We start from the raw sequence: 27,742 nt of genomic DNA, 5'->3' as shown, positions 1-27,742 counted from the left end.
CAATTTACACGCCATCTATTAAGACATAAAGGACTCCTGAACACAATCATAGAGGGATATGTCGAGGGAAAAAGACCAAGGGGAAGACCACAACTGAGGTACATGGATCAAATTGTGAAAGATGTGGGGTGTAACACCTATAAAGAAATGAAGAGAAAAGCTGAAAGACGCACAGAATGGAGACAAGCTGCCATTGTAGCTGTTGCAAACCAATCCTTGGATTGACCACTACAGAAGAAGAAGAGAATACCAGTGAGTCACAGTTGGAATTTTTAAACTCATACAAATACACTTAGTAGGGACATGAAGTGAGGCAATAACATAGGCTCAGTCATTGCTAATACAGAAGACTTTGGTTTATTGGTAGAATACTGGAGGAGTGCAATCAGTCTACAAAGGAGATTGCTTACAAATCACTCAAGTGAACCATCCTAGAATATTCCTCAAGTGTGTGGGACCTGTACCAAATAGAACTAGCAGGGAATATTGAACATATACAAAGAAGGGCAGCATGAATTATCACAGGTTTGTCTGACTTGGAGGAGAGTGTCACAGAGATGATGAAAGAACTGAACTGGCAGGTTCTTGAAGATAGACTGAAACTATCCTGAGAAAGTCTATTAACAAATTTTCAAGAAATGGCTTTAAATGACGACTCTAGGAATATACTACAACCTCCTGCATATGGCTCCCATAGAGGTTATGAAGGTAAGATTAGATTAAGTACAGCATGCACAGAGGCATTTAAACAATCATTTTTCCCATAGTCCAAAGGTAAATGGAACAGCAAAAAGCCCTAATATCTGATACAGTGGGACGTGCCCTCTGCTATGCAGTTCAAAGTGGTTCGGGGGCGACAGAAGCATCCGATCCCATGCGTCGGCTTTGACCCATGACGTAAGGGTGTTGTCGTGTGTGACATCATGACGGCGCGGAGTTTGATTTGTGAGTGTGGCGTGTTTGTAGATGTCGTCGTATTGTTGTTTGTTGTGCTCTCTGGTGGTATGTTCAGGGTTTTCGTTTGTGTGGTTTAATGGGCTCAGTTTGCTTTTGCTCATTATCCAGAATTGCTCGAGTGTCGGCTGTGTTTGTAGTGGAATTCGTTTCAGTGAGTTAACGATTTTGTGTCAAGGTTAATTTAGTGTTGTTCGCTGTACATTGTGTGGTAATTTTAGTAAAATTAATTGGATAAAATTAGTGCGCAGGTCAATGGAAATGTTCTATCCCAACGTGTGGCTGTGTATGTTGATATTGGCATTGGGAGATGTTTTTGAGCTATATAGGCCAAGGGAAGTGTTTGATCCTAATTTATGGGATCGGGAGATACTGTTGAGCTATATAGGTCAAGGGAAGTGTCCGATTCCAGATGATATTGTGTTTAGTGGTATTTGGGGAGCTGTGTGATGTCGGTTTTTACGTCGTTTTGTGTGGTTTTGTATGGGGGTGGATGTCTAAATTTGTATTTAGTTTGCCCCCACCTATAAACACCCCATTTCCCGTGCTTGTCCCGTTAGTGTCATTAGGCATTTTGTGGATAGTGTGTGTGTTTGTTTTTCGATGTATTTTCGTCCTCATAATGTGTACGTACAAACTTTATATGCGCCATATTGGAATTGTGGTTTATGGTTGTATCCGCCATATTTGTGACGTCATGGGTCAAAGCAGACGGGCAGGATCGAACGCTTCCGTATTTCCGTGGTTCGCAGGGCATGGATGTCATGTAGACATAATAACATGCTGACCTGACCCCCCAATACCCAGGATAAGGCCAAGACAGTCTGAAACCTTCCAGTGTCCCAAGGTCTCTAAAAACATGTGTAACCTTTCTACACGAGTCTTAAATCAAATGTTGGCAATGGTTAATTTATGCTCTCTGTGTAATTCTAGCAGGCAGGTTCCTTTTTCATAATCCCCCCCACCCGTTGCCATCCCCATCCACATTCTCATACTTCTTTTTCTCCATCATTTGGACTTGCTGCTCTTGCATTTGCATAGCAGGCAGATTTTATACCCAATAATTTTTTTAACTTCTTTTTCCTATTACTGAATTCCTAACCCCCCCCCCCCCCCCCCCAAGCACCACGAGTAAATTTTACTATTCCTTACATATCTAAATTATGTTACCACACATTTTTTTACCGAGCGGGGTGGCGCAGTGGTTAGACACTGGACTCGCATTCGGGAGGACGATGGTTCAATCCCGCGTCCGGCCATCCTGATTTAGGTTTTCCGTGATTTCCCTAAATTACTGCAGGCAAATGCCAGGATGGTTCCTCTGAAAGGGCACGGCCGACTTCCTTCCCAATCCTTCCCTAATCCGATGAGACCGATGACCACGCTGTCTGGTCTCCTTCCCCAAACCAACCAACCAGCCAACCAACCACATTCTTTTAATCTCTTTATCTGTGGAGCTACTTAGCTATCAACTTGTACTACTGTGGCGGATGTTGGCTTCGTGTCTATCTTGACTTCCGCAATGTGTTCACTATTCTAAGCTGTCCATAGTAGCATCCCCATTTTCCTAGTATATTATTCTTAATCAGGCCTTGTCACACATTACCTCTACTTGATTTTGCATTAGTAATCCTGTGCTCACCTGACCTAAAGTCTTGTTTTCCCTCTCATTGCATTTCACCAACTCACATTATCGGTATACCCAGCTTTCAATCTAACCATTTCCCTTTTTAAACTTCCTAACGTTTGTACTGAAATGATACAGCTGCAAAGTTTTCACACAGAAAACTGTCCCTTACAATTTACTACGTTACAGATTACACTACGCACAACATTAGTGAGTACCCAGAATTCTCAAAAATATACATTTTATCACAAAGATACACAATTAAATTAGGGAACGATTTTTAGTTGAATTAAGATACTGATTCCAAAAGTACCTAAAAAGGCCAAATTTACTTCACAATTCACGATAATATAGTAAGAATTTTGCATGGCACTCAACATTGTTCGAAAATAATACAATATCATAATACACACAAGCCTTAACACAATCATTGCCAGAGGGCAAGAAAACTATGGACAGAGGAAAATATTACACTCAAAAGATTTTGAGTCAGACCCATTTGTTACAAGCGTTTCATATGTAGTAAAACCCGGAAGTCGTCTTATAAATGTAAATAAACGTGCGAAATATAGGTATTTTTTGCTTAGCCGAATTTCTGACACTTTCTACACGAACGTGGCTCAGGCTCCAGTAGGATTCGTTTGTCAATTAAAATAGTCAAAATCATGGAGCGCCAACAAGGCAGATCTTTCGATTGGTGCGGCTAACGCATTGCACCATGCCACTAGCCCAATAATTACGAGTAGTAGAAGAGTAATTTGATTTATATATTCATCCAGGCATCATCTCACAATAATATAGGATTTGTCATCAAAATGCATTGAAAATAAATAGCTAGGAATGTATGTGCACACACAATATATGTGTTTTATGAGGATAGAGCACAATTAGCACTGTTCCTCAGAATTTAAAATAGGTTTTGGAGGCTAGTAAGTGTATACCCTACTGGTTTCCGGCGTTGAAATCGAAGTCAGTACGAGAAAAAAATAACAAAACTACTGGTCGGTACAAAAGCATGGGATAAGAAAGCGACGATGGCTTGCCGAAGAAACGATTTTGCGATTTACTTTAACGGCAAGAGAAACTACGATGAATCTCAGTTCGTTACTTGCAAGGTGATCAAATTCGCCCTTCTAAAAGGAGTTCTACATCTTGACGACCATGTTAAGAATCGTCTCGCGCCAATTTTATCCGAGATAAAATCTTTGATATTTGCGCTCAAATCTATTGTTTTACTATATGCGTTATCCTAGACTCCGCACATATCCATTTGCGCTCAAATCTATTGTTTTACTATATGCGTTATCCTAGACTCCGCACATATCCATCAGCTGAAAGAAACACAGAAAAATAAATAAGACTACCGGTAGTTCATTTACATGTTTAACTTAATGTGACAAATGAAATTACATCAGTGCATAATAAATTATGTTATAAAAACACTTATTAGTTGTATATTGTATTAAACATAAGATAGATTAGTATGAATTCAGCACAGATACAAATTTTGTAAAGATATTATATAGTTGTTAAAATGTACCCTGACAAATCCTATATCACAAATGTGATCATTGGGATGATAATAAATAAATAAATAAATGTAGCGTGATTCAAAGACACGATTTGGGGGTAATCATTACAACTTTTTCCTATCGTTTTACTCCACATGAAGTATCAGGGGCGGAAAAGAGGCATGTGGCAGAGGGACTGACGGCTTTCAGTGTAGCTGGTTTCACCATAAGTGCATCTTGTCGCACACCAAGCTTAAAAGCTACTGGCCTACTTGAAATACAGCCCATTTGTTCTACAGCACATAGCCTTTGCAAATGTTCAGGCGCACGGTTCGTGCTGTAACAATGGTCCGCTGCAATTTAATATACCATATATTAAAACGAACTCATTGTCTCCATTGTTGAAAATTACTGCAGTGATTGCGTTGGCGCGTCCGCTTAAATACTGAACATTGTAGTACACACAAAAGATTTCATACTTATTGTACAAACCGTACCGACCAAGTTAGCCTGAGACTCGTTGCATAAACAGTGCAGAGTCTCATAAGTTGATTCAACAATACGTAATAACGGTAGCTAGTAGTATGCAACTGTGGAACAATCCGTAAGTATAACTTTTGGCGAAAGTTAAATTAAGCATAATTTTATGGTACCGGTATTGTTAACTTTTTAGTTTCCTCCCTATTCCACTGTCTGTGCATCCGGCGTGGAAAGCGGTACTTATGGCGCGTTGTCACGAGACAAGTATAGTTAACCGACTTTGGTTGATCAAGAAAAGTTTGTTAGCAGGGATGCTGTTGTTTGGTCGTCAATCGCCAGGAACGTTTTGTAGACGACGTTGATCCAAATAGCATGACACAGGCGTAAATAGAAGGCAATGATGAGAGGAGACTCGCAAGTGTTAAGCAATTTCAAAAATAGTCCGTTCAGTATCAAGCGGCATATACTAGCAGTCATGCTATATTTCCAGATATAAGCGTACGAACCGGTTTAATCTTTTGTGACAATGTAGAGTTCTAAAACCTGAGAACTGTACGTCGCGTCATCTGCTGTATTCGGTCCCAAAATCTTTCATCCCTATTCACAGGGCGAATTATTGGATTTTTTTTCGAACTAGTATGTCTCATTTTCAACAGCTTATTGTATAATTATATAGGTTATTAATCTTCAACATTGAAAGTGAAAAAATTGTTGTAGGCCCCTAGCCCGCTACACTATAAATATACCATACCAGCTGTATAATGTGTATATTCAGCCTTTAGAAATTATCCAGTGTTTGTACTGCTCCACCAAGAAACGGAAACTATTGTGAAGTAAACGAAGTACATATGCGACTAACCTTATCAAAATATCAAGTGATAGCGCGGGGCTCTCAAACACTGTAACGAATAACGATAAATGACTGACAAGCAATCGATGCGTCGCTGTTATTCAGCACATTGATCTGTAGAGATTGTGTTTACGTAACGCCGGCGTTGAAGTTCTCACGCGCTTGCCAAACACTTTTTTTCGTGTTGTCATGTTTTTGATAATAGCTGTAGGCAAAGTGAAACATTAGCCTTTTAGTTGGCAATATTTTTTGTTGTTGGCCGTTTCTGTAGTAGCTCGTTCGTGCAATATGGATTAAGTAAATATAATGAGGAAATCCTTGTGTTTCAGAATTGGATTTCGTATTCTCGTGTGACAGCCTTTAACAAGCTTGCCTCTGACATTAACCAAGAAACAGAAAATATCAATAAATTTAAATGAAACTAAAAGCAAAATAAATTACCTTAAATGTATCATTAACGCAGTTTCTTAAGATCCCATTACAGGCCATATCCATTGAGATTCGCCTTCAGAACAATGTATGAATGTTGTGTGACTATTGAAATTAAAATTCGCTTCTGACACAATGACCTTCATTAAATGCTATTGGTTTCAGACGGTTATCCCCCCATTTTCATACATTTAACAGTGGTCAATTATACCACTTGGAATGGGATGAGTTACCAACCTCCAATTACGAGAGCTATGGTGCCAGGAAGAGAGACCATGTGTAAGGCATGCATTGCTGTAGCAGATGATGTGGTTGTCAGATGAAGCACCTAAAGTTATTAAAGAGAGCAGTGAAGTAGCTAAAATTAGTATATGTGGGCGAGTATCTTCCACCTTAATGGCACATAGCTCAAAATCCTGCTCCATAATATTTTTTAATGTACAGAGCTTTGAATGAAAACTAGTTTTTACAATTATAAAACTATCTCCTCTTCCAAAATTACTTTTACAAAATCAGGCTGCTTGAGTAAAGCTATCAAAGTGGGGACAAATAGTCGTTGTCATGTTCTGGTGTTTTGTGAAGCATGAAGGTTAAAACATTTGCATTTTTTATCACTTCTGCTCGTATTAAGAGAACGAGAATTTGATTAGTTTTGCTAAGAAATGTTTATATGTTTTGAAGAAAATTGTCATTGTTGCATCACTCAAAATTTGTGTAGATATACCAAAAAAAGGCTTGTGAAGGCTCTAAATCTGTGCATTTGCTATCAGCTGCTTTGCTTAGATCATTTTGAGCCTGGACTTTACCATCTTCTGATTTATGATATGCATTTTGTTTTCTTTAATTGATGCATTCTACAGAGCACATACTTACTTACCTAACCTGTTGAGGTGCAAGCAATGGTTAATCAACAACTATTTACAGCTATAAAACAGATATTCTTGAAGTGTTTGCAATTCTTTTAATATGACAGATTATTTGGGCAACAGCATCACTTACTTAGGACTTGGGTAGCAAGTATTTTGTTTACAGAACATTCACAGTAAACATATTTGGTGTAAAGAAATACCAAAAATTTCTCCTTCAGCATTTATATGACATGAGTTTTTGTGTGTCTTCATGAGCCTTATGACATACAACAGTACCTTTTAAATTACTTTTTACAATTTCTTACTTGCCAGTCATGTGACTGTCAGCAACCATATAAACTCATCTAGTGGCAGTTTTGTTAATGTCAACAATATTTACTGTTCCGAGAACTATTAATTTATTCATGTGAGTTAATTTCTGATCTTTCAGTGTTGCCCATTGAACTGTCAGAAATATTTACAGGAATCACACAAAAGGAACTTAAATAGTATTTGATTTTGTGTCATGACTAGCAAAATGAGGGAGATTTGTATTTTGACCTACATATACTTTATTTATTTATTTTGATCCAACATCAGATGATTACAAAAAAATTGTTCCAGTCAAATTTAGTCATTATGTAAACAGTTTTTTAGATGTAGGCTAGTAAATAAACTATTCCACTTAAAACACGTAATTACAAAATGATAGATGAATGAGTAACCAATTTTTTTAAAGATGGTAGTTTCCTAATGTACAGAAGTATGTGGAAATAAACCTGATTTTATGATTGTTGTTGTTGTTGTTGTTGTTGTTGTTGTTGTTGTTGTTGTGGTCTTCAGTCCTGAGACTGGTTTGATGCAGCTCTCCATGCTACTCTATCCTGTGCAAAATTAACCTTACCAAAATTGAAGTCTGTTATCAGGATATCTAGTATGGAAACCAGGCAGTAGTTGTAATAGTTAAAGAACATGGAATGGAGGCATTAATTGAAAAGGGTATGTGACAGCTTTGCAGCCTATCCCTCATGTTACTGTACACTGAACAGGTAATAAAGGAAATTAAGAAATAATTTGGAAAAATAATTAAATTTCAGGGAGAAGAAATAAAATGTTAAGAGATTTGCTGATGACTCTGTCATTATGTCAGAGATGGAAAGCAGTTGAATGGAGTGGTAGTTCATAAAAAAGAGAACGTAGTTTTTCAGGGTGACATTCTTGGATAAATGTTTCTCGTACCTCATCATGTTTGTTTGTTTACTCAAGCTTCCACGTGTTTTCGTAATTGGCCAAATTATGTCCTGGAGACGTTGCAAAATCATGGAACTTCCACATACCACCAGAGTGTGTAGCAGTTTCTATGAGCGAGGAACATTAGTAGATGCTGTTTCTGCTGGATGGTAAATACTTCAGCTTATTTCTCTGTAGCCTTTCGACATCAAAAACTAGTTTCCACACAACCACGGACGGTATATCTATCCTCTGTCCTGGATAAAACAGTTGCACATTCTAACTTCAATGGTTTGTTTGATGACAGAATCACAGTAGGCAGATGTGTCACATAAGATTTTTGATTTATCAGACAGAATCGTGTTTGTTTGTGAGACACTATATGACATCAGCAGTTTTTTTCAAATCACTATATTTATTATGGCTATGCAACAGTCTGTAATCATTCGTAAACTAACCAATTTAATTGCCACTGCATGCACAAAGAATTTTATAAATTTCAGGGAGACTGATACAATGCATACAACATGTGTATTCAATTTTCCTGAGTGGTTAGAAAAAGAAATGAGTTTGTATCTACCACCACTCTGAAAATTTATTTATTTATTTTGACAGGTGGCTAACTTTTGTTCACTATAGCCATTCTTTCAAAACACATTTTTCAGGTATTTGAACTTAGAATACAAGTGATCCTTGTCAGAAACAGTTTTAGCTCTGTGTATCAGATTATTTAAAAGTGCTCTCTTTTGATCCAGGTAATGAAAACTTCATGCACCGAGATATAGGTCAGTTCTTGTTAACTTGCACCAAAGAGAGCGACCAAGCTGCCTGTCTGACTTTCATTCAAGCAAATCATTTAAAAATGGTAATTTTCCTTCTTTCACCATCTCAGTGATGTGGGTTATATTAGTATGTATATTAATGATGTAAACAGTGAAGAGCCAAAGAGTTTCAGTCCATTGTGATCAGAGCATAAAAGTGTCATCAAAATAACAACAGAAATGAGGAACGAAGGGGAGCAGAATCCAATACATGTTCTTCAAAATGCCCCAGGCATAAATTATGGACTGCTAAAAAGAGGTTATAAGATGGAAAAACAAAAGTAAAACAAGGCTACCAGAAAGTAATCAAACTGAGAGAGAACTGGATTAGAAAATGATACACTGATGAGCTCTGGAGGGTAAAATATGAGGGCTGTTCTGAAAGTAGGGAACTTTTTGGCATAAAAAAACTAAGTACAAGAAATAAATTTTATTATATACATCTGAAAGAGTGACTGACATACTACTTTTCCACTTTGTCACCAAACACATTGAGGTACTTACCAAAGCGGTGGGCAAGGTTTGAAATACCTTCATTGTAAAATTCTGCTGCCTGACACTTCAACCAGTGAGTCATGCCCGCCTGGAGTTCCGCGTCGTCATCAAAGCGCTGCATTGCAAGCCAGCTCTTCATCTTGGGAAACAAGTGGAAGTCGCTTGGTGAAAGATTGGGCTGTAGGGCGAATGAGGGAAAATTTCCCATTTGAATGAATTAAGGAGTCCTTTATTGCAGTTTGCCATGTGAGGTCGGGCATTATTGTGCAAAATCAAAATTTTGGACGTCAGCTTCCCTCGACGTTTGTTTTGAACTGCTCTTCTAAGGCTGTGCAAAGTTTGACAGTACCGGGCAGAATTTACGGTTGCTCCACATTCGAGAAAATCAATAAGAAGCACACCTTACCTATCCCAAAACACTGTCGCCATCAACTTCGTTGCTGACTAGGTATGCAAACATTTTTTTGGTTTTTGGGGGGACCTTGTGTGCCCCCACTCCATGGACTGCAATTTTGTCTCACAATTGACGTGTTTCACCCAAGTCTCGTCACCAGTTACTATTCGATCCAGTAATGAATCAACATGTTTGTGGTAGGCCTCCAGAAATGTCAACATTGCCCCAATTCACTGTTCTTTCTGGTGCTCTGTAAGCATTCTGGGCACCCATTGTGCACAAAATTTGTGGTAGCCTAGTTTTTGAGTGACAATTTAAAGAAAAAAGTCCATGAAACTTGTGGAAAAGAAAGCGAAAGCTCCGTTATTGTCAACTGATGGTTTTCACAAATCGTTTCATCAACTTTAGCGAGAAGATCGTCAGTCACGGTGCTCGGGCGCCCACTCTTCTCTTCATCGTGAACATTGGTTCGGCCATTTTTAAATCGAATGCACCGTTTCCAGATGGAACAATCACTTTCCGTACACTTCGTACAGTTCACAATAAATTTCTATAGGTTTTAGGTTTTTTTCCAAGAAAAACCATATCACAGACTGCACATCAAAACTGGTGGGATTTTCGATTGTAGTGCTCATTTCAAATTCGAATATCGAAAAAAACCAGATGTGCAGAGGGGGGGGGGGGGAAGAGAGAATGGACAAAAAAAACATAACTATAAAATTACAAACAAATAAAATGAGTCACTTTTCATTGTAGTAGTGACAATCTGGTGGCTTATTTATTCATTTAAGAAGAAAATGTCTTTACACTAACTTCCAATTTTACTAGCAAACTAAGTACAATTTTAATTAAAGTAATTAAGCGCACACATCAAAACAAGTATTGCATCACCTCAGTTCTGAGAGTTCCGGAACTTGTACAGAAAATTCGAATAGAGATCAACATAAAGATCATTTCTACCCTTCTTATTGCTCATGAAAACCACACCTTGCATGTTACACCACCACACAGCGAGACCTTTAGAGGTGGGGGTCCAGATTGCTGTACACACCGGTACCTCTAACACCCAGTAGTAAGTCCTCTTGCATTGATGCATGCCTGTAGTCATTGTGGCATGCTATCCACAAGTTCATCAAGGCACTGTTGGTCCAGATTGTCCCACTCCTCAACGGCGATTCAGAGTAGTTCCCTCAGAGTGGTTGGTGGATCACATCATCCATAAACAGCCCTTTTCAATCTACCCCAGGCATGTTCGAAAGGGTTCATGTCTGGAGAACATACTGGCCACTCTAGTCATGCAAATTCGTTATCATGAAGGAAGTCATTCACAAGATGTGCATGGTGGGGGTGTGAATTGTCATCCATGAAGACAAATACCTTGCCAATATGCTGCTGATATGGTTGCACTATCGGTCGGAGGACGGCATTCACGTATCATACAGCTATTATGGTGCCTTCCATGACCACCAGCGGCATACATCGGCCGCACATAATGCCACCCCAAAACATCAGGGAACCTACACCTTGCTGCACTTGCTGGACAGTGTGTCTAAGGCATTCAGCCTGACCGGGTTGCCTCCAAACATGTCTCTGATGATCGTCTGACTGAAGGCGTCATAAGATGTCTGGAGAGAGCAAATCCACTATCTCCAACAACCAGCCAATCATATTGTCCATTGTCAAATTCTGCGCAACTCTACTGTTGTCCGAAATGTGTACATCATGCGTGGAACCTGGCCAATGGCTTACCACATTCAAAATCTTCATATTGGCATCACAGATGATTTGTGTATTGATAGAAAAAAATTCTTTCAATTTCTGTATAGTTCTGCTTGTGCTCCAGAAGGACAAAGTATATGTACACAATCTATGGCCCCTATGACAGTTGGGAATCCACCAGTTCAATAGAATTCCCTTTTGCTCTTTGATACAATTTCTTGGCTCTGTGGCATGGGCACCCAAAGTGGCTTTAAGACAATTAAACTGTTTATCACACTGTTAAAAGCTCTTCCAGCAGTAATATGATGGATATTGTTGAGATCTCCTGCTACAATTTGACAAGTATCTGTGTGAAATATTCACAGTCCACAAAGAAGTTGCAGTGTAGGAGACAAAGCATGGTTCCTGTCAGAATTATGCTATAGTAATGGTTCCAGCTTACCAAGCAGCAACTAAAAACATTCCTTACGAAATACAAAACGCTCTTTGAAATCACTGTCGCTATACATTACAAATGGGTCTCTTCCCTCCATTACAACCCTCATTCTTGGGAAGTTCACCTCTTCCTCCATCTCCATATATTCTTTGTAGTCCAGGTAATCCATAGAAATCGACACTTAAAATACGGAACTAAAAAATCACACCTTACTCTCTTTATTCCTACTACTGCCAAGGAGTAAATTTTAGCCTTATTTCCTCCTCAAGTTACTAATGTAGTAGCATACTTTTCAATGGTGCTCTCCACCAGTAACAAATTTACTTCGGAACTAAGTGAAAAATTTACTCCTGGAGTAATTACTTCTTTAATCCAGTACTATCGACCGGGAATTGCCAATTTCCTTCTCTCTTAGTAATTTACTACTTGAGTTTCATTTACTCCTGTTTGGTGCTCACCACCCTAAACATTGTGCAAGAATTAACAAGAGCAGAAAGCTAAGTACATTATACAAGGTAGAGGTAGGAGGCAGGGAAAAATAGACAGGTCTGAAAATAAAAGATATAGAAAACTAAAACAGAGTGAAGAAAGGAATAATTACTGGGAAGAAATGCTGGATCTGAAGAAATTAACATAAATTAAGGCCAGATGGGTGATGAAAACCAAAGAGATATGATACTGCGTGAAGAGTCTGACAGAGCACTGAAAGACCTGAGTCGAAACAAGGCCCCGGGAGTAGACAACATTCCATTAGAACTACTGATGGCCTTGGGAGAGCCAGTCCTGACAAAACTCTACCATCTGGTGAGCAAAATGTATGAGACAAGTGAAATACCCTCAGACTTCAAGAAGAATATAATAATTCCAATCCAAAAGAAAACAGGTGTTGACAGATGTAAAAATTACTGAACTATTAGTTTAGTAAGTCACAGCTGCAAAATACTAACAAGAATTCTTTACAGACAAATGGAAAAACTGGTAGAAGATCAGTTTGGATTCCGTAGAAATATTGGAACACGTGAGGCAATATTGACCTTACGACTTATCTTAGAAGAAAGATTAAGGAAAGGCAAACCTACATTTCTAGTATTTGTAGACTTAGAGAAAGATTTTGACAATGTTGACTGGAATACTCTCTTTCAAATTCTAAAGGTGGTAGGGGTAAAGTACAGGGAGCGAAAGGCTATTTACAATTTGTACAGACACCAGATGGCAGTTATAAGAGTCGAGGGGCACGAAAGGGAAGCAGTGGTTGGGAAGGGAGTGAGACAAGGTTGCAGCCTCTCCCCAATGTTATTCAATCTGTATATTGAGCAAGCAGTAAAGGAAACAAAAGAAAAATTTGGAGTAGGTATTAAAATCCATGGAGAAGAAATAAAAACTTTGAGGTTCGCCAATGACATTGTAATTCTGCCAGAGACAGCAAAGGGCTTGGAAGAGCAGTTGAACGGAATTGACAGTATCTTGAAAGGAGGATACAAGATGAACATCAACAAAAGTAAAATGAGGATAATGGAATGTAGATGAATTAAGTTGGGTGATGCTGAGGGAATTAGATTAGGAAATGAGACACTTAAAGTAGTAAATGAGTTTTGCTATTTGGGGAGCAAAACTAGATTAGGAAATGAGACACTTGAAGTTTTGCTATTTGGGGAGCAAAATAACTGATGACGGTCGAAGTAGAGAGGATATAAAATGTAGACTGGCAATGCCAAGGAAAGCGTTTCTGAAGAAGAGAAATTTGTTAACATCGAGTATAGATTAAGTGTCAGGAAGTCGTTTCTGAAAGTATTTGTATGGAGTGTAGCCATGTATGGAAGTGAAACGTGGATGATAAATAGTTTGGACAAGAAGAGAATAGAAGCTTTCGAAATGTGGTGCTACAGAAGAATGCTGAAGATTAGATGGGTAGATCACATAACTAATGAGGAAGTATTGAATAGAATTGGGGACAAGAGGAATTTGTGGCACAACTTGACAAGAAGAAGGGACCGGTTGGTAGGACATGTTCTGAGGCATCAAGGGATCACAAATTTAGCATTGGAGGGCAGTGTGGAGGGTAAAAATCATAGAGGGAGACCAAAAGATGAGTATACTAAGCAGATTCAGAAGGACGTAGGTTGCAGTAAGTACTGGGAGATGAAGGAGCTTGCACAGGATAGAGTAGCATGGAGAGCTGCATCAAACCAGTCTCAGGACTGAAGCCCACGACAACAACAACATACTGCAAAAGAATCTGCAAAGAAGCATCTGTTGCGGAAGCAATACGACTAAAATCTAACAGAAAACCGTCAGCTAATTCCTTATCTTGTGAATCAATAAAGATGCATGGCAATTCGGAAGAATCAAACACTTTGTCAGGACCAATAGGCAGACAAGACAAATCGTCAGCATTGCCATGCTGGGCTGTAGGCTGAAACCAAATATCGTAATTGTAGTTAGACAAAAACAAGGACCAATGTTGCAACTATTGGGCAGTACAGGCTGGAACTGGCTTTGACGGGTGGAACAACAATGTCAAAGGCTTACGGTTGGTGATCAAATAGAACTTATGAGTGTACAAAAAATCATGAAACTTTGTCACTTCATATACAATAGCTAAAGCTTCCTTCTCAGTCTGGAATAGTTTTGCTGGGCAGAATTGATCAACTTAGATGCAAAAGTGATCGAGCGATTGACAGTGCGAGAGAACTGCTCCGATGCCGTGAGAAGATGCATCAACAGCCAAAACAACTGGTTCAGAGGGATCAAAAGGAATCAAACAGCGATCACTCAACAAAGCAGATTTGAGCTTGTGGAAAGCAGCGTCACATTCTGAAGACCAAACAAAAGGAACGTTCTTACGCCGAAGGCGCTGCAAAGGCGCTGCAATCTGCATTGCATTTGGTATAAACCGAATATAATATGTGATTTTGCCCAACACAGACTGAAGTTCTTTCAAGTTCCTGGGTCCTGGCAAGTCTCCAATTGCACTGAAATGTGATGGTGTGGGGTGGATAGCCTGTCCGCTAATCATATGTCCTAAATACTGAATCTCAGTTTGAAAAAGTTTGCACTTGTCTGTTACACTTTAGTCCTGCCTGCAAAAGTACAGTAAATCAGGCACACAAATGCTGCAAATGTTCATCAGGGGTGTGACCTGATAAAACTATATCGTCCAGATAATTGGAACAACCAGGGACAGTGGCACACAACTGCTGCAAATAAGACTGAAAAGTAGCAGGAGCCAAAGCCCAAACCGAACGGAAGGCGGTGAAACTTGAACAATCCAAGGTGGGTGTTGATCACAAAATAGTGCTGCGACTCTTCATTGAGCGGAATCTGAAAGTAGGCATCCCGCAAGTCAATCATGGAGAAGCATTTTCCCGCACCGAGCTTATCAAAAATGTCTTCAGGACTCTGTAAGGGAAACGTAGCTACCACTGTCTGGGGATCTACTGTAGACTTAATGTCAGCACAAATACGGAGACGACCGTTTGGTTTCTTCACACACACTATAGGCGAAACCCATGGTGAAGCAGAAACAGGTTCAGTGACACCAATGTCTTGTAAATGTTTAAGTTCAGAAGCTACGGCGTCGAGTAGTGCATGTGGAACCTGGTGGGCGCACCGGAAAATAGGCGTGGCCTTGGCTTTAACTACAACATGCGCTGCAAAATCTCTGGCGAAACGAAGGCCATCAGAGAAGAGTTCAGCAAAATCATCGCGTAGTGCAGCAACACTGACTGCATGGTCACTAGCGATGATGCAAAGTACATTGTCCTGAATTGCGAGGCCAAAAAGTTTAAATGTGTCCATGCCAAAAATGTTCGTAGCATCACTAGAGCGGAGAACATGGAAAGACACTGTGGAGGTCGTCGCACCATATGTGGCTTGCAAACTACACACGTCGAGCACTGAGATTTCCTGTCCAGTAAATGCAGTCAGCGTGGAATGTGAATGACGAAGTGGGGGCGAACCAAGCAAGTCATACATTGATTTGTTCAGTAAAGAAACTGACACATCAGTGTCCAGCTGCAAGCGAACAGAATGTCGGCAAATTTTCAAAGTCACAAAACGTTTCCTCGCATCGCGCTGAATGCAAGAGGAAGTGTCTGGCAAAACTTGATTAACACGACGAGCTGCAGAAGCACGTGAAGCAGAAGGCTTTGAATAAATGGCATTAACGTCCATAGGCTGATGTGAATCATGATCAGGGCGGTTTCCGTTGCTGTGATGCCCACCGAGTCACTCGAACGGGAGACATGTTGTGAATGAGAGTGTCTCTTACTACACACAGCTTGCACATGTCCATTCTTACTACAAAAATAACACTGTGCTTGATGGAATGTGCAACTTTCCCGTGGGTGGGCACGAAAGCAGTTCGAGCATGATTTCAGTTTCTGAGTAGGTCCCAGGTGTGAAACATGTTTATGTGTGTGCGAGCGGCGCGGCGTGGCTGGCCGTGCTGGCAAGCGGCAGGGCATGTGTTGTGCCACGCTACCAGTACACATACCCAGGGTCACATCGAATGCAGAAGTATCCATGTCTAATGTATCTTGTCTGTCTAGCAAGTCCACTACTTCCTGCAAAGATGGGTTTTTAAATTTGAGGATTTGTTCGCGCATGCAGTGATCTGCCACATTCTGCACAATAGCGTCTCTAATCATTGTATCCGCATATGAGTGTCCACATGAGCAATTAAAGTCACAATCAGAAGTTAGTCCCTGAAGGTCCGCTAACCAAGATTTATTGGACTGAGTAGGGCCACGCTGGAGGCGAAAGAATTTGTAGCGTGCAGCTACCACATCTACACTGTCATGGAAGTGGGAGTTCAAAGCATCAATCACTTCGTCGTAAGTTTTAGTTTCTGGGCAGGTGGTGCGAAACAACTTCACGAACACATGGTACAACACAACTCCCCCGTTGGCAATGAAAAAGGCAAGCTGCTCTGTATTGAACTAGGGAGAAAAGATCTTCTTGGCACAATTTGACTAAAATGAGATGTCGGTTGATATGAGATATCCTGTGGAATCAAGGAACAGTTAATTTGGTAAAGAAGTTTAAAATAGGGGTTAAAAATTGTACGAAAAAACAAGGTTTGACTCCACCAACTGTTTCAAACTGATGTGGGTTGCAATAGTTATGGAGAGATGAAGAGACTTGCACAGGATAGACTAGCATTGAGAGCTGTATCAAATCACTCTCCTGAATAAAGACCACAAACCAGCAACCAGCTAAAATTCAACATCTAACCCTATACTAATTCAAGCAATGGAAAATCCAGGATGGCATGTGACAATATTATGAAAAGGACAGTTGCTACTCATTATATAATGGAGACACTGAGTCACAGATAGGCACAACAAAAAACGGTCAGAAAGTAAGCTTTCAGCCAACAAGGCATTCATTGGAAATAGACTGCACACACACATGACCACAGTCTCGGGCTGCCGAAGTCAGACTGCGAGCAGCCGCTCATGATGGGAGAAGCAACCAGGTGGTGGGGGTAAGGAGAAGGTTGGGGCAGGTAGGTGGAGGGATAGCAGGGTAGGGGTGAGGAATGATCTGTGTATAATTATGATTAGCCCTGGATGCATGCTAATACCACAAAACAATTAAGTAATTCCTACTATTACTGCTGTTGACCTTGTAATCTATAACTAATAACTGGCGCTATTATCTCTGCTACAACCTCTATGAGTCCTGTCACTACACCAGCATTTGGCCTGTCCTGAAGCAGTAAACAAATTACTCAAGAAGTTTCTGAGCTGCCATTGTTTTAACAATAACAAATTGTAAAAAATTATCATGTCACATCTCAATAATGTCATTGTGTGTTTGTTTATTAAAACTTAAATGTGATCCTCTTATGTCAGTATTTTTCCATAAAAATAAATTCTCTGTTGATTTTATCTACAGACAATACCTATCTTATTGATATGACATTGGAGAGTCCTGAATGGAATAAAATACTGGAAGGAGTAAAGTTGAGCCTTCGGCTGTACAGTAGGGAGAGTGATTTGCCAACAGGCACAGAGAAAAAAATAGAAAACATTACTAAGCTTATCACTCTCACACACACACAAACACACACACACACACACACACACACACACAACACAGCTACATTGTTCCAGCCAAATACATTGTCCCGTCACTATCTATCACTGTAACATCCGGTAGCCTAGAAATCTGGTTATGGTCGATTGAGTAGACTCTGAATATCTCAAAAACTCTTATGGATACAGTTCGACATTAACAGTTAAAATAGCAGAAAACAGAAATAGTATAAGTCAAGAAATTGAGAAATACTATAAGTAAACACTGTTAAATTCCTAAGGTTGAAAACAGATAAGAATTTAACAATTTAAGTGTGCATTGTGGGTGTATTTCTCCATAGCCTTCTCATTCTTGACATGTAGCTGACACGCGAAAGCCATTGTGTTTTTCGTGGGTATAGCTTACTCAACTCATATTAGCCAATATAACCTATTATAGCCTGGTTTAAAGCCTTCTCACCAGTATAGTTCTACAATATCTATCAAGTGGTAGTTGAATAGTTCTTTTTTTCATATTGTGTGCTAGTGCTGACTTTTTGGAATGCTGAAAGGACCTGTTTGTCATGTCAGAAATAGAATTTTACTACAGAAATCCTAGGATGGGAACAGTAAATAAAAATAAGAAAAGCAGTCACTCACCTCCTGCTATCTAATGTGTGGTGCATAGACACAGAACAGCAAAAATACATTACTATCATTTGAGCTACAATAGTTTTCTTATTTAATTATGTACTTTCACTGATACAACCACACGAACACCCAAACGCATTCACTCGTGTGACTGTAGCTACACTGATTGTCTTTTAATACATGGTTGTTCAGGGTAAAAGTAATGGGAGGGAAGAAGTTGTGTGGCAGCTGAGGACTCAGATGTGAGGGACAAAGAATGGGTGGGGATGTTGATTTGAGGCATGATACAGAAATAGGCAGGTGGCTCTTAGTTTTAGGACTGGAAATGTGACACAAAACTACTGGAGTAACGAGTACAGCGTGGGCAGGGGAGAAGAAGTGTAGAAAATTGTAGGAAAGGAAGTATGGGGGTAAATGTGAAAAGTGAGGAGGGGATTAACAAAGGTTGAGGCCAGGAGAAAATTCCAAGAGGACTTGCTGGAGGAACAGTTCAACAGTTTCAAGGAACTGGTGCTGGGAAGAGGGCCAGAATACCCAAAAGTCACATGACTAATCATACTATCTGAATTCAGAGCTTACTTAGTCACCTCTGCTCTATTCACAAAATTTTTTTACTCTATGACAGTAATTTTCTGAATATCATTTCTGAGATCAGCTTACTCTCAAACAGGTTTAATAACATTTTCAATACTATCTCAGGAATTTACCTATACCACTTACATCTTACATCCTCCTAAGAGTACTGCTGCTCATCACTTCTATTCAAACTGATCCCCATCAACCACTCATAGCTCCCAGATGACCTTGTTGACTTACTCTGCCTCTCACAAACCCAGAGACTTCTTCCACTCTCGAACATAGTCTTGAGACATATGAAATTGTATATTCCAGAGATATATTAAGCCTCAAATTTATCTATGATAATGAAAACAGGCTGAAGCAAATAATTAAAATGCATACTAAGGCTGAGATTTGAATCCGGGTCTCCTGCTCTGGAGGCTGATACACTAACCACATTGCCACCCTGGTGTTGCAGCTAACACAGCTGCACAGATTACCCTAGGTTTTCTCCCACCCTAATACACACTTCAGCCCATTTTGCTGTTCTCCTTAACAAATCGTATCAGTATTGCAGAGGCTGTCCACCATTGGAAAAACGACTTAGCATTTAACAAAATGGGGATAATCCTGCCTGTGCCACAGGATAGATTATATATTAATCATATGAAACTGTATTTTTCAGAGACATTGCTTCAGCCTGCATTCATTATCATAGAAAAAGCGGAGACTTAATATGTCTCTGGAACGTATAATGCCATATGATTAATATATCACCTTTGCCTGAGATATAGGCAGGATTACCCCATTTTGTTCCATTCTAAGGTGCTATTCCAAAGTTGGAGAGCCTCTGCAATAGTGATAAGAGTTAAGAAGGGGAACACCAAGATGGGCTGAGGCATGAGCTGGAGTTTGTAGGGAGGGATAGGGAGGGAGACATACTACGGTAATCCGTGCAGCTATGTTAGCTGCTGTGCAAGGTTGGCGCAGTGGTAAGCACATCTGCCTAGATAGCATGTCTGAATCCTGGTCTCAGCACAAATTTTAATTAATTGCTTCAACCAGTATTCATTATCGTAGTCTCCAGTCTCTTCAACATATTCAGCAACCTCACTTGCCGGACCAGCAGACATTTTCACTGATTCCACATCAAGTCCCTATGCAGCTGACATCAATATTTCTATCCCTTTCCTTTCCTTTCCTTTCTCCACCCTCCACTTTCAGTTTACATAATATGTATCGCAGCTGTGGATTCCGCATGGTATCTGCTCTTTTTGACATGATCAAAAAGCAGACAGCTCCAGAGTTGTGAGAAACTGGTGTCTGGGGGAAGAATCCATATGGTGCAACAGGCACCAAGGTCATGCCTTTCGTGTTGTAGAGCATGCTGTGTGACAGGATATTGTGTGTTGCCAGTATACACCCTCTGCCTGTGTCGATTCATCCTAACTGATAACTTAATAGTAGTCCTCCCCATCTCAACAATATCCTTGTCAGACCTTATACTCCTTCTGCACTGATCTTCCTATCCTATGGCTCCCATCCCTGTGACCATCCCAGCTGGAAGACTTGCCCCATGCATTCTCATACCACCACATATACCAGCCCTGTTACAGGTAAAATGTATACTGTCAATGGGAGAGCCACCTGTGAAACAACACGTAATATACTAGCTGTTCGGCCTTTTACATTGGCGTGACTACCACTAAGTTATCAGTTAGAATGAATGGGCATAGGGAGAGAGTGTATACTGGCAACATACAGTATCCTGTCACAGAGCATGCTCTACAAAATGACAGTCATGATCTCAGTGCCTGTTTCACCACACTCACCATTTGGATTCTTCACCCAGACACCAGTTTCTCAGAATTCTGTAGGTGGGAACTAGTGCTACAACATGTCCTTTTGTTTTTGCCGCCCACCTGGCTGTAATTCACGTTAATTTCTTCTGTCTCCACATTTCTTCATGGTAACTACTCCTTTGTTCACTCCATTTCAGTTTTCTACATATTTCATTTTCCGACCTGTCAGTTTTTGCTGTCAGCCTCACACCTCTGTTACATACAATGCACTCAACTTTTCAGCTTTATTAACTTGTGCATGATGTTTTATCAGTAATCTCTGTCTTGTATAGTACCCTATCCTCCACCTTTAAGCTCTCAGGTTTTCAAATCTCGTCTGGTGCAGTCCCCAACAATCAGTCTTTCCTTCTCATCCCATCCAGTAAGTCTCCCCTGACCCAGGGTTCTGGGTGACTTTTCTGAACTCTTAAACCTTTACCTAAACCTTTCCAGTTCTTTTCCTTCATCCCTCTTCCTTCCCCTTAACCGTCCTGCCAGAAGAAGGAGCCACTGGCTCCTAAAGCCTGAATACTTAAAACTTTTTTTATATGTGTGTTCACCTGCCGCCACTTGGTGAGTATATATTTTATCTGTCCAGTTACATTATATTGCAAAAAATTGATTATTTTCGTTGTTGTAGGTACAGTATTGGGAGTAGCTCTTTCAAATTAATAACCTGAAAACTAAATGTAAGTGAGACAAACCCTGATTAATATTTTAATAGCTTCAGGTACATACTACATATGTACTACATAGATATTTGGACGAAAAGTGAAAAATGAGTAAAGAAAAAAAGCATTAATTATTATCAGTAGTGTGATCATAGCAGGTGGAACAGTTCCAGCTTGCCATGTTACGTCACATCCCCCCCCCCCCCTCCAACCCAATCCCGCCAGCTAAGTTATACAGACAGATATAAAAAAAAATAGCTAATGATAATTCAGTGGCAGATAAATAGTTACAAATCATTTTTATAAACTCTAAAAAAATTAAGCAAATATTAATCACGCTGACTTATAAGTTTTTAATGTATTTAATAATTCTGGTTTTTCACTTTGAAAGGTTTTCCCACACACCAAATTTAAAGTAGTTCAGTCTAAATTTTAGCTGTTGTGGGAGAAAGAACGTCCTTTCTTGTTTCAAATTGACCGTACACCTCTCGTGGAGTATTTGCACTTTTCCAAGCACCCTTGCTTATAGCTTTATTTTATTCATCATCCAAAAGATCACACCTGTGATACAGGATTTGTCAGAATGTTATATGTAACACATGATAACAATGCATAACATAATAAACAAGCAAAGCAAATTACATACCCATAGTACATAATTAGATAAGAGGCACTTAGTACACAAAAAACACGTACTCATGACAAACATATGTAGTGCATTAAGTGCAACATATATGCAAAATGTATTGAGGGCATTTAATGGAATTTTTATAAGTACTTCATAATTTGAAAATAAATGAAAATTTGTTTAAATTATTGAAATCAAGTAAAGGTTTCAGTGTCCTTGTGATGAGGCATCAGTACTAATACACAATTCTTTCGTCCTGTCTAGGTATGCTAAAATGTCTGCATTTATTAAAGCCTGTTTAATTACCTCAAAATCCTCTTATCACCTGGCCGTCCACAACCACCACCTATGGTTTTTCCTCAATAAATTCAGAGGAGCATCGCTATTTAATAACTGAGTTGGCAAAAATTTTTGAAAAAATGACGCTAACCATAGAAATGCCTTTAGTTGTTTCTTTGTCTGTCTAGGAAAATGTTTGATTGTGCCTAGCTCTTTGGGATCAGGTCTAATAGGTGAGATGATGTGACCTAAAACTTTTGTCTCTTCCCGTGCAAATTCAGATTTTTTCACGGTTGCGGTAACTTCATATTCAGAGAATCTTCATAAGTCTTGCCTAAGTATTTGCACATGAGCTTCCCACATGTTTGTGGTGATAAGGTCATCCACATACATGGTTACTCGACTCAAAAAGTTCTGGTCCAAGCACTCTATCTAATGCTGCAGTAAATAAGCCAGCAGTCATGTTAAGGCCAAACAGCAGAAAGCAAAATTGGTAACTTCTACCATTGCACATGAAGGCAGTATACGGGCGACTTATAGGGTGGAGTAAAATTTGCCAGTACGAGGCCCTGAGGTCAATCGAGGCCAAATAGTTAACTCTGTGAAATTTTAACAATTGCTCTTCCATATTGTCTGGTCTGGTCCTTACAGGTATGATGATTTTATTTATTTCCCTGGTGTCCAGGACAAGGTGAACAGTACTGTCTGGTTTGGCTGTTGCTAAAATTGAACTGCAGTATGGTGAGTGCAATGGTTCAGTTATATTCCACTTAATCATGCACTGGATCTCTTTCCTGACATCCTCCTTTTTCATCCATGGAATAGCATATGATATATGACAGAATCATATATATGATATATGACAGAACCCCCCCATGAACCATGGACCTTGCCGCTGGTGGGGAGGCTTGCGTGCCTCAGCGATACAGATGGCCGTACCGTAGGTGCAACCACAACGGAGGGGTATCTGTTGAGAGGCCAGACAAACATGTGGTTCCTGAAGAGGGGCAGCAGCCTTTTCAGTAGTTGCAGGGGCAACAGTCTGGATGATTGACTGATCTGGCCTTGTAACATTAACCAAAACGGCCTTGCTGTGCTGGTACTGCGAACGGCTGAAAGCAAGGGGAAACTACAGCCGTAATTTTTCCCGAGGACATGCAGCTCTACTGTATGATTAAATGATGATGGCGTCCTCTTGGGTAAAATATTCCGGAGGTAAAATAGTCCCCCATTCGGATCTCCGGGCGGGGACTACTCAGGAGGACGTCGTTATCAGGAGAAAGAAAACTGGCGTTCTACGGATCGGAGCGTGGAATGTCAGATCCCTTAATCGGGCAGGTAGGTTAGAAAATTTAAAAAGGGAAATGGATAGGTTAAAGTTAGATATAGTGGGAATTAGTGAAGTTCGGTGGCAGGAGGAACAAGACTTTTGGTCGGGTGATTACAGGATTATAAATACAAAATCAAATAGGGGTAATGCAGGAGTAGGTTTAATAATGAATAAAAAAATAGGAGTGCGGGTTAGCTACTACAAACAGCATAGTGAATGCATTATTGTGGCCAAGATAGACACAAAGCCCATGCCTACTACAGTAGTACAAGTTTATATGCCAACTACCTCTGCAGATGATGAAGAAATAGATGAAATGTATGACGAGATAAAAGAAATTATTCAGGTAGTGAAAGGAGACGAAAATTTAATAGTCATGGGTGACTGGAATTCGTTAGTAGGAAAAGGGAGAGAAGGAAACATAGTAGGTGAATATGGATTGGGGGGAAGGAATGAAAGAGGAAGCCGCCTTGTAGAATTTTGCACAGAGCATAACTTAATCATAGCCAACACTTGGTTCAAGAATCATAAAAGAAGGTTGTATACCTGGAAGAATCCTGGAGATACTAGTAGGTATCAGATAGATTATATAATGGTAAGACAGAGATTTAGGAACCAGGTTTTAAATTGTAAGACATTTCCTGGGGCAGATGTGGATTCTGACCACAATCTATTGGTTATGAACTGCAGATTGAAACTGAAGAAACTGCAAAAAGGTGGGAATTTAAGGAGATGGGACCTGGATAAACTGAAAGAACCAGAGGTTGTAGAGAGTTTCAGGGAGAGCATAAGGGAACAATTGACAGGAATGGGGGAAAGAAATACAGTAGAAGAAGAATGGGTAGCTCTGAGGGATGAAGTAGTGAAGGCAGCAGAGGATCAAGTAGGTAAAAAGACGAGGGCTAATAGAAATCCTTGGGTAACAGAGGAAATATTGAATTTAATTGATGAAAGGAGAAAATACAAAAATGCAGTAAATGAAGCAGGCAAAAAGGAATACAGACGTCTTAAAAATGATATCGACAGGAAGTGCAAAATGGCTAAGCAGGGATGGCTAGAGGACAAATGTAAGGATGTAGAGGCTTGTCTCACTAGGGGTAAGATAGATACTGCCTACAGGAAAATTAAAGAGACCTTTGGAGAGAAGAGAACCACTTGTATGAATATCAAGAACTCAGATGGAAACCCAGTTTTAAGCAAAGAAGGGAAGGCAGAAAGGTGGAAGGAGTATATAGAGGGTTTATACAAGGGCGATGTACTCGAGGACAATATTATGGAAATGGAAGAGGATGTAGATGAAGACGAAATGGGAGATAGGATACTGCGTGAAGAGTTTGACAGAGCACTGAAAGACCTGAGTCGAAACAAGGCCCCGGGAGTAGACAACATTCCATTTGAACTACTGATGGCCTCGGGAGAGCCAGTCATGACAAAACTCTACCATCTGGTGAGCACGATGTATGAGACAGGCGAAATACCCTCAGACTTCAAGAAGAATATAATAATTCCAATCCCAAAGAAAGCAGGTGTTGACAGATGTGAAAATTACCAAACTATCAGTTTAATAAGTCACAGCTGCAAAATACTAACGTGAATTCTTTACAGACGAATGGAAAAACTAGTAGAAGCCGACCTCGGGGAAGATCAGTTTGGATTCCGTAGAAATATTGGAACACGTGAGGCAATACTGACCTTACGACTTATCTTAGAAGAAAGATTAAGGAAAGGCAAACCTACGTTTCTAGCATTTGTAGACTTAGAGAAAGCTTTTGACAATGTTAACTGGAATACTCTCTTTCAAATTCTGAAGGTGGCAGGGGTAAAATACAGGGAACGAAAGGCTATTTACAGTTTGTACAGAAACCAGTTGGCAGTTATAAGAGTCGAGGGGCATGAAAGGGAAGCAGTGGTTGGGAAAGGAGTAAGACAGGGTTGTAGCCTCTCCCCGATGTTATTCAATCTGTATATTGAGCAAGCAGTAAAGGAAACAAAAGAAAAATTCGGAGTAGGTATTAAAATTCATGGAGAAGAAGTAAAAACTTTGAGGTTCGCCGATGACATTGTAATTCTGTCAGAGACAGCAAAGGACTTGGAAGAGCAGTTGAACGGAATGGACAGTGTCTTGAAAGGAGGATATAAGATGAACATCAACAAAAGCAAAACGAGGATAATGGAATGTAGTCAAATTAAGTCGGGTGATGCTGAGGGAATTAGATTAGGAAATGAGACACTTAAAGTAGTAAAGGAGTTTTGCTATTTAGGGAGTAAAATAACCGATGATGGTCGAAGTAGAGAGGATATAAAATGTAGACTGGCAATGGCAAGGAAAGCGTTTCTCAAGAAGAGGAATTTGTTAACATCGAGTATAGATTTAAGTGTCAGGAAGTCGTTTCTGAAAGTATTTGTATGGAGTGTAGCCATGTATGGAAGTGAAACATGGACGATAACTAGTTTGGACAAGAAGAGAATAGAAGCTTTCGAAATGTGGTGCTACAGAAGAATGCTGAAGATAAGGTGGGTAGATCACGTAACTAATGAGGAGGTATTGAATAGGATTGGGGAGAAGAGAAGTTTGTGGCACAACTTGACTAGAAGAAGGGATCGGTTGGTAGGACATGTTTTGAGGCATCAAGGGATCACAAATTTAGCATTGGAGGGCAGTGTGGAGGGTAAAAATCGTAGAGGGAGACCAAGAGATGAATACACTAAGCAGATTCAGAAGGATGTAGGTTGCAGTAGATACTGGGAGATGAAGAAGCTTGCACAGGATAGAGTAGCATGGAGAGCTGCATCAAACCAGTCTCAGGACTGAAGACCACAACAACAACAACAACATATGACAGAAAGTTTCATGTGGATATACCTTCATTTGATACACGTTCTCCTTTAGTACAAATGGTTTTTTCAAAAACGTTGAGAATTGGTTCAGTACAGCATGTAAATCATGCTTCTGTTCTTGCTTAAGTATGATTGACTTCTTGTTTAAGTGTGGTTGACTCTTCAATACTTTGGTGTACGTTGTATGGGGTGGTCACCTTCTCTAAATTTACATCATAATGTCAGGATACATCAACTGAATATTAACCTTGTTTGTCAAATGACTGAAAATTTGCCTTTGTTGTCAACAAATCAAGTGAAATAGGTTTTTCGTCAACATACAGATGGCACTTAGGTTTGCCTAGACCAGTCTTTGTCTGAAGCTTCCTGAAAATTTCCATACCTAACAAGATAGTTAACTATTAATTTTTTGACTACTAAAAAGGTGCATGTAAATATGTTCTCATTTATGTTAATAGGTAAACAAGTTTGCAGCCCGACAATCTTTGATTTACCACCCAGTGCAATTATAGTGTGACAGTTTTGTACTGGTAAAATAGGCAAATTGAGTTTGTTCGGCAGCTTGTCAAAGAGATGTCATGAAATTCACTTCTGCGGCAGTGTCTAGCACAACCTGTATGTCAGTGTTGCCAATTTTGGCATTTATATTAGTTTGTACTTCATCCTTTAATGCTTCAATATTACTCATGTCTTCATCTGTATAAAGATCATCCCTCATGTCATTTTCCTGATCATATCTTATAAAATAGCTATTCAAATCCTTATGCCCATGCTTCCATTCAGGGTCGTTGGCAGGCGTTTGGGCTCAGCCGATCGCTGTTTCCCATGGCAGAGGTGTTGAGTTAGTCCCTCTGTCTGTCACATCAACTATGTGTATTGTAGGCTCAGAATTGTCCCACATACAGCCTTGTATTTGACAGGGCAGCATGATACTGTTCTGGGTTTCTCCCACTCCTGTAACCATTGTTATTAATGTAGTTATTTGGCGATTGATTATTACTATTATCAAACTCTTGTTGGGCATTGCCATTCAGACCATACACATTATTCCATTCATTCTGGTTTTTACAGTGTTGATAACTGTGGTTTCATTGATTGTATCGCCTACTGTTACAGCCTCTGTTACAATTTT

The 27,742-nt window shown here is 39.8% G+C and overlaps 1 protein-coding gene and 1 long non-coding RNA gene across 4 annotated transcripts in view; one reads left to right on the top strand and one right to left on the bottom strand.

Moving 5' to 3' along the window:
* Positions 1-5,575, bottom strand: part of LOC126094687 (rhodanese domain-containing protein CG4456-like) — an 83,720-nt gene extending 78,145 nt beyond the window's left edge. The window contains exon 1 of one of the 2 annotated variants that reach the window (XM_049909213.1): positions 5,432-5,575. The gene's annotated coding sequence lies outside the window, so the exon portion shown is untranslated. Of the gene's footprint in view, positions 1-5,323 lie in introns of both variants that reach the window. The other variant, XM_049909221.1, reaches the window with a different exon arrangement.
* The window catches only part of LOC126094712 (uncharacterized), a 77,709-nt gene continuing 55,481 nt past the window's right edge, over positions 5,515-27,742 (top strand). Inside the window, exons 1-3 of one of the 2 annotated variants that reach the window (XR_007521863.1) lie at positions 5,515-5,629; positions 5,752-5,939; positions 6,017-7,494. This is a non-coding gene — a long non-coding RNA (uncharacterized LOC126094712). Of the gene's footprint in view, positions 5,630-5,751; positions 5,940-6,016; positions 7,495-27,742 lie in introns of those variants that run through there. The other variant, XR_007521862.1, reaches the window with a different exon arrangement.

Source organism: Schistocerca cancellata, chromosome 1, assembly GCF_023864275.1.
Source record: "Schistocerca cancellata isolate TAMUIC-IGC-003103 chromosome 1, iqSchCanc2.1, whole genome shotgun sequence".
In the NCBI taxonomy this organism is placed as follows: Eukaryota; Metazoa; Arthropoda; class Insecta; order Orthoptera; family Acrididae; genus Schistocerca; species Schistocerca cancellata.
The sequence above is the reverse complement of the archived record's forward strand: the minus strand, read 5'-3'. Positions and strand labels throughout refer to the sequence as shown.